Genomic DNA, 7809 nt, shown 5'->3' with positions numbered 1-7809 from the left:
GAGCCTGGTAGGCGCAGTCCATGGGGTCGCTAAGAGTCAGACACGACTGAGCGACTTCACTTTCACTTTTCACTTTTACGCATTGGAGAAGGAAATGGCAACCCACTCCAGTGTTCTTGCCTGGAGAATCCCAGGGATGGGGGAGCCTAGTGGGCTTCCGTCTATGGGGTCGCACAGAGTCGGACACGACTGTAGTGACTTAGCCGCAGGATTCTTTCTGGAGGTCTTTGGCCATAAAATCAAAAGTAATAGTTCATCTTTGTCCCACCCAATTCAGTGTTTCTCAGAGGTAGCCCCTCCAGATGGTCTTAAGCTCAGTTCTTCCCTGGACTCTATATAATTACAGCATCTATATTTTTTTCACAATGAATTAATAATTGACTTGCCATTGTATTTAGAGAAAACCAGATATCACCTCATGGATGTCTCATGGAGAGGGAGCATCGTTTATTCCACTTATTCTGAAAAATTTTCTACTTAGTTTTGGAGGCAGCAGGAACAGGGATCTTGGGAAACTTTCTGCTCAGCCAGAGGATATTACTGGTCCACAGGATGACCGGTCTAGTTCAAAGTCGGGGCCTAAGGATGAAATCCCAGGACTGGAGTCAGCCTGTTCTGCAGCCCTCGCCAGGCGTTGTCTCCGCCTCAGACACTAGGTGGCGCCAAAGACACATCCTCGCGGAGCGAGGCGCGGTCGCAGCCTGGGAGGACTCGCCTTGGCGCCGCGGAATTCTCCGGGTTTCCACGCAGGGTCAGGGTTCCTTCCGGCTGGCCACCTCTCGCCACAGTGTCCTCCCATCAAAAGGACGGCTACTTTCTGGGGAAAGGCCTAGGTTGTGCTGCCGGGCGATGGGAGTCATGCCCCATTTGGTGTTAGGATCCTCCAGTTCAACATTATAAACACCAAAGGGCTAAGCTTGTTTGCTCCTCATCCGTCGTCCCAACCCCACCTCCCCCACCCCCGCCCCTCCTGTGTTATTAACGGTTCATTTGCTTTGAGTGGCATCGTTACGAAGGTTTGGGGGTGCTAAATATACCTCCCCATCTTTCTATTTTTAAAAGGCTGCAGACGTGACACAAATTATGCTCGCATGACGGGCGCCTCCGAGTTGGCCTAGAGAGGTTGCCGTGGGGACTGTGCAGCAGGAGGGAGTCTGCCTGGCGAGGATGTCACGTTGCTCTTCAGCCAGGTGCGTCCTGTACCCCAGTCTCCTCCGGCCCTGCCGTCGCGAGCGCCCCCTGGAGGCTGGCGGGGGAGTCGGGCACGGGCGCGGCCTCCACTTTTCTGTTCCCTTTCTGGGGATGCTGCAGAGATTCCCAGTGGCCTCTCAAATCGCGATAAAGTTTCCCCACTTCAAAGGCAACTGCAGTCCTTTCACGTCCCGGTCTGCATCGTCCTTTCCACCTCTCCCGTTTCCTCTGCCCCATCCAGACAAATGGCTTCCCGGCCCCACCGGGTTCCCTGCTGGTCCCAGCTCCCCCTCGCGCCTCCAGGTCTCGGCTCCTCCTCCAAAGACCCCCTCGCGGGTCTTGACCCCTTGTGCACTGAGCCAGGGGGGATCCGGGGCCCTTCCCCACACCATGGCGTCCCTCCATTCCAATCAGGAATTAAGCCACATTTGGTCCCTTTCCTTTCTACTCAAGGCAGAAAGCACACTTCAGGTATCTCTTTCTTGTGTACTAGGGCCATCAGGTCTGGTAGTGATTTGAGAATAAGGGTAGTTTCATTTCTTTTTTCTTTCTTTTTTTCTGCCCCAGAAGTTGCCTCTTTAACTAATAAATACAGTGCCCTAGGAGGAGTGCAGGCCTGGAAAGCTGATGGCAATTTCAACTACATTAAGCTTCAGCTGTGAGGCCAAGTGGACGCTAGACAGAGCGTGAAGAGTTGGCAGAAGAAAAAGGGAAAGAGAGAACCAGGAAGGGTTACAGGAGCAAAGGCCCCGTGTTTGCAGGTCTTAGGATGTCGAAATCCTGCCGCTGGCTCTAAAAGCCTTGGCGTCGTGGGTAAATTGCTTGATTTCTTGATCCTTGGTTTCCTGGCCTGTAAAATGGGAATACTACTGCCTACCTCATAGAGTAGTGGTGAAGATTATAAACTAATATGTAGGCAAAGTGCCCTCTGGGCAGATAAAGATGGCTGAAATATGATAGCTGTTAGCATGATCAAATTGAAGCCATTGCTTTAATTTCTAACCAAACTGACTTTACAGACATCCAGAAGTATCTGCTTTTCTCCTCTTGTTTGGCATAAGGAATAACTTTCCCTGAATTTTGAGTGTATTCCTTTGTTTTATGGGCTATGATGTCCTCTCCTTGCTGGAAAGGAAGGGAGGGTAACTGGCTCCCCACCCTCCAAGACTCTTGAAAAGGAATTCCTGATGTAGCCATGCCACTGGGAGTAAATGATGTAACTCGGGGGCATGTCAGTTTACTCAGGTGTACCATGGGGATTTCACATAGGCCTCTCCCTTCCAGAAAATATTTTGGGACACCAAATATTGGTGTACCATTTAATGGGAATGTTCCTGCGTGTGGCAGCAAGTCCATGTCTTGCTGCTGCTGCTGCTAAGTCGCTTCAGTCGTGTCCGACTCTGTGCAACCCCACAGACGGCAGCCCACCAGGCTCCCCCGTCCCTGGGATTCTCCAGGCAAGAACACTGGAGTGGGTTGCCATTTCCTTCTCCAAAGCATGCAAGTGAAAAGTGAAAGTGAAGTCACTTAGTCGTATCCGACTCCTAGAGACCCCATGGACTGCAGCCCACCAGGCTCCTCCATCCACGGGATTTTCCAGACAAGAGTACTGGAGTGGGGTGCCATTGCCTTCTCCGAGTCCATGTCTTGGCTTCTGGTGAAAGTTGGGGTTTGTAAACTGAGCTCATTTATGAATAAATAATACAAACATGATTGATGCAGCTAGCTGTCCTCTAGTGCTTGTGACTCAGTTTATTCATGCTCTGCAACAGATGGCTTCTTTGCTCACCAGCAGCCTTAAACAGTGTTTCATTAAAACTGGCTTCACGATTATTAAAAGACAGCCCAATCAAAAGCTATACATTCCTCCTGTATGTCTGTATACACAGAGCCATATATATGACACACATTTCTAAGTGTGTGTATGCACATGCATGTGTGTATGTGTATGTATGTATTTGTGTGGGTATATGCTTAGTAATTTAATTAAATGGCATAAATTCTTGGGGAAAATACCCAGGAACTGGCTCCCTTTCTGTTGCTAGATCAGAGTAGAGGGCACTTCCTGAGGGCGTGACGTCGGTGGCTTCTCACTCACTCCACAGTAGACTCCACAGAGCCCTGTCCCAGTGTTGAGAGTCACAGTCTTGGGACAGGCAAATTTTAACTTGCTCTGCTCTCAGGACGTCCCTTTTCTTCTCAGCAGTATAGAGGTGCTTGGGCTGGGAAGTGTGTGTGTGTTGCGGGGGGGGGGGGGTGGGGGGAAGTGTCCTTGCAAAAAGAGACATGGCCTCCGGGCTTTCGTTTCTGGGGCTGGCTGTCTAGCTTTCCTAATGAGCAAATATGTTCTCTTTAAGGAAACAAACAAACAAAGCAAAAACATCTATTCATCTGGATTTTATTCATTTGTTTTAAATACAAACAAAAGGAGAGAGGAGACATGGTTATTTCTGCAGCAACTATTTCAAATGCAACTTATTCCATCGCTCCAGGTGTTCCAATGGTGTTTGTCACCGTAAGACCCACGGGGCTAGTTCCGACCATTATACGGTAAGGCTTTCTTTCTTTCCAAAATTCCCTGCGTTCCTTTAAGGCCCATTTAGCTGCGGGTTTTGTTTATTCTCCCAGCAATCAGCATTTAAAATAAGATAAACAAGCATTTTTCCTGGTCTGTGAATCCCCACCGGCCAGCCTCCACCTGCACACCTGAAGTCAATGGGTCCAATTGAATTTCTTGGTAACCCATATCCCCTTCAGAGACCGGCTCCCTCCGTATACCAAGCTGGAAATAGAGAGCTTAAGCAGGGCAAATGTAATTTTAAGAATTGCTAATGATGCTAGGAATCTGCAGTGCAATTAGCATCATTGAATTTGGCGCTCCTCCGAAGGCACAGAACTCCTTGCCATCCTGCAGTGGCAGCAGCGGCAAGTGCCTCCTCGCATGCCTGGGCGGCCGGGGGTGCTGGCAGCCGCTTTGCACCCAAGTAGGAGCATTTGGTTAGGCTTCCTCTCTCTCTCTCTTTCTCTCTTTCTCTCTCTCTCTCTCTCAGCTACTGACTCCTTTGTCTCTTTTCTGACTTGCAGAGGGATGGATATGTGCATTCGTTATATTCTTAGCACTCAGTCCCCCAGTGCGTGCGTGTGTTCATGCTAAGTCACTTCAGTCATGTCCAGCCCTTTGCGACCCCATGGACTGTAGCCTGCCAGGCTCCTCTGTCCATGGGATTCTCCAGGCAAGAATACTGGAATGGGTTGCCATGCCTTTTGCCAGGGGATCTTTCTGACCCAGTGATCAAAGCCACATCTCTTATGTTTCCTGCATTGGAGGTGAGTTCTTTATCACTAGTGCATCTGGGAAGCCCTCAATCCCCCAGTGGAGTCACTCTATTTTCAGGGTAACTGGGGTCCCTGCTGTATGAATTCACTTTGCTCCCTTGGATTTCAGTGCTCCAGTTCAACCAGTGTTCCCCCTGTCCTGGAAACCCCAGTAATTCTGAAGCTGTTCATTGGCACGTCACATCTTAGCGGTTGGGGCACCCTCTGACCCCACATAACCACTGTAAGATATACTCTCGCTTTCTCTTTCCTTCTCTAACTTCCCTTTCTTTGCTGCTTTCTAAGGTTCAGAGGTAGTAGGAAGAGTTAAACGTAGCAATAGGAAGGGAGCCAGGAGAAGAGAGGGAGTGAGAAAGCAAAAAAAAAAAAGAGAAAATGAATGATTGGATTCAAAATAAACCTTTACTTTTTCATAAGGAAATTATTTTTGCTCTCAGGAAAAATAGCGTGGGCCAGGCATGGAAACCGTGTTAGCTGGCTAAGAGGTTGCTGAATGCAGAATTTGATCTTGGTGGGTCTGTTCAGTTTAGCAAAGGTTTTGGCTCTGGGGATCCTCTTTCAGATATGGAGGCCCAAATCAGAAGCACATAGAGGGGAGCTGTTCTTCCCAGATTCCAGATGTGTCTGTGAGACAACACATTCTGGGGCAAATTGATTTCACCCTGGGGAAACTGGAGATTTTTCAAAGTTATGTCTGCAGAGCTGGCTAATGCAATTCCCCATTAGTGCATTAAAGTGTGCCCTTATTAATTCAAACATAAAGGCAACAAAATAAGCTGTTAAATTTAAAATATAATACATATATAATGAGGAGAATGTGTGAAAGCCTTATTCAAATGAAAATACAGAAGTGTTTGAACTACTGAGGTATCTTTTGTATTGAATTATGAGCATATGTAATAGATTTAATTATTAATTTCCCCATTGTTCTATGCACACAGACAGGGTTCAAGGCACAGTCATTCTCTGGCTTTCATAGATCTAATTTGTATAATTATTGCCTGAATAAAGAATTGCTCCAATTCCTAGCTCTCTTTCTTTCTTCCCCCTTTCTAAATAGTATTTCAATGCCGCATTCCAAAAGGGGAACACCTGCCACTTCTTCAAAGTCAGCTGATCATTTGGAATGATGGACGGCACGGCTGCCGATGACGTTCCCCTTTCAAGTCTCTTTGTCTAAGTGAATTATCGTGTATCCTTTTAATTTTATTGAACAAATTACATTTGTCAAGGTCTATCTTTGTAAATAAATGATAACTAGAGACACATGGATGCGTATTTCTGCTGTTCAAGGGCTCTTGTTCCATTTCTGGAAGCCAGATGAACATGGAACAAAGGAGAAACTTTCCTCTAAAAGCAATTATCTTTCTGCATTCCCATCAGTATAATTATATTGCAGGGAATTTTAAGAAGCTGTAGAAGTAGAATTGAATGCTTAAAACTGTGTTTGCTGAATTGCTATGCAAAAGTTGAGCAGGCTGTATTACATCACACGAAATAGTCTAACTCTCTTCTGGCCACATTTCTCCAAGTTTAGAGTGGGCCAGAGGCTGGGGACAGTGTGGAGAGGGGGTGTCGGGGAGGTAGGTCAGATTTAGGGGTTCATGTGTTTCTTGAAAGGAATGTTTAATGACATTTATAAACACTGAGGGCTGTAAGCAAGCAGACTGGAGATATACACAATGAAAGTACCCATTTCTGGTCTATTTGGAAAGCTTCTGATTTGCCGTTTTCCCTCAACCTGGAGCAGAAACATAGAAACTTATTAACTAATCCATTAATGGTGGTGAAATAAGAAGGGGATTCTTCATGAAATCATGGGAGAAGCACATACATTGCCCCCCAAATCCAGTGAGCAGCTGGTTTAGAGAGATATTGAATGTGGTTTGTGTGGCTGCTGTGTCAATACTGCATGTCAACAAGGATCATTTCTTCATCACTGTCTCCCACAGACTTTAGTGAAGTAAACTGTATTGTCTCATCATTGATGGCTATCCATCAGGCTCATCTCTCCCCTTCCCAATTTTTACCAAACTACCTGATGGCCATTTGGGTTAGGGGGGAACACCTGTGTGAAATGAGGATGGAGCATGCCAGAACCATGGGTTGGCTTAGGACTGGGCTGGCAGGCTTTAAGTTATTAGACAACTGAATGTATAACACTTTAGAGATCCTGAAAAAAGAAACCCAGAGGCAGAGATGACCTTATATTTTCAAAGAGAGATGGATGGGTACTGTAATGACCTATATGGGAAAATAATTTATATAAAAAAGAATGCATATATGTATATGTATAATTGATTCACTTTGCCGTACATCTGAAACCAATACAACACTGAAAACAATTATACTCCAATAAAAAATTAAAAAACAAAATAAAAACAGGTGGGTAAAAGGGTGGGTTAAAAGCCAGGAAATAACATTTCTCATTCACAGGAGATTATGGAGCTGTGGAAGGATCATGGGCCTGCTGGTTGGATTTAGGAGCAGGTGTTCATTGGAAGGAATGATGCTAAAGCTGAAACTCCAGTCCTTTGGCCACCTCCATGCGAAGAGTTGACTCATTGGAAAAGACTCTGATGCTGGGAGGGATTGGGGGCAGGAGGAGAAGGGGACGACAGAGGATGAGATGGCTGGATGGCATCACCGACTCGACGGACATGAGTTTGAGTAAACTCTGGGAGTTGGTGATGGACAGGGAGGCCTAGCGTGTTGCAGTTCATGGGGTTGCAAAGAGTTGGACACGACTGAGCGACTGAACTGACTGACGGCCTCCTGCAACTACCAGAGGGGTCTGGACCAGATGATCCAATAACCTATGTTGGAATTCTTGGTCCAAGACTATGAACCCCATTGTATGGGGCATGGATCTCCATGGGAAAGTGGTGGAGGGAAGATCCAAGTACTGGGCCTGAGTAACTAGAGCTTTAAGAATATGCTGAAAAGTTAAAATGATTTATTTGCTTAACAAATGAGTCAAGTGTTTTGTATCTCCAATTTCTGTGTCTGAGGTTTGGTTTGGCGAGAGCTGAAATCCAAGGGATCACTGAAAGTAACATGGTCAGAAAGTGGTAGGTCTATAAAATAGGCTGAAAATGGTACCTTGGACATCTTTGTGATGGAAAAGACTCCTCTCTCAGGAGAAGACATAAGACTGACTGACATATGACTTGTGTCATTCAGAGCATGTCACCAAGCAGGCGGTGAAGGGGATGGGCAGAGAGAGGCAGCATGTCTGAGTTAGTAATGAATTCAGTTGCCCACCCCCCCCCCAGAGTACCT

The 7809-nt window shown here is 46.5% G+C and overlaps 1 long non-coding RNA gene across 1 annotated transcript; it reads left to right on the top strand.

Annotated features, from left to right (window-relative positions):
- The first annotated feature begins 950 nt into the window (after nucleotides 1-950).
- On the top strand, nucleotides 951-5832 carry LOC112446000 (uncharacterized). The gene is made up of 3 exons (XR_003034028.2): nucleotides 951-1190; nucleotides 3549-3741; nucleotides 5588-5832. It is a non-coding gene; the product is annotated as an uncharacterized lncRNA (long non-coding RNA).
- Nucleotides 5833-7809: the final 1977 nt, after the last annotated feature.

This window comes from Bos taurus, chromosome 3 (assembly GCF_002263795.3).
Source record: "Bos taurus isolate L1 Dominette 01449 registration number 42190680 breed Hereford chromosome 3, ARS-UCD2.0, whole genome shotgun sequence".
NCBI lineage: Eukaryota > Metazoa > Chordata > Mammalia > Artiodactyla > Bovidae > Bos > Bos taurus.
The sequence above is the reverse complement of the archived record's forward strand: the minus strand, read 5'-3'. Positions and strand labels throughout refer to the sequence as shown.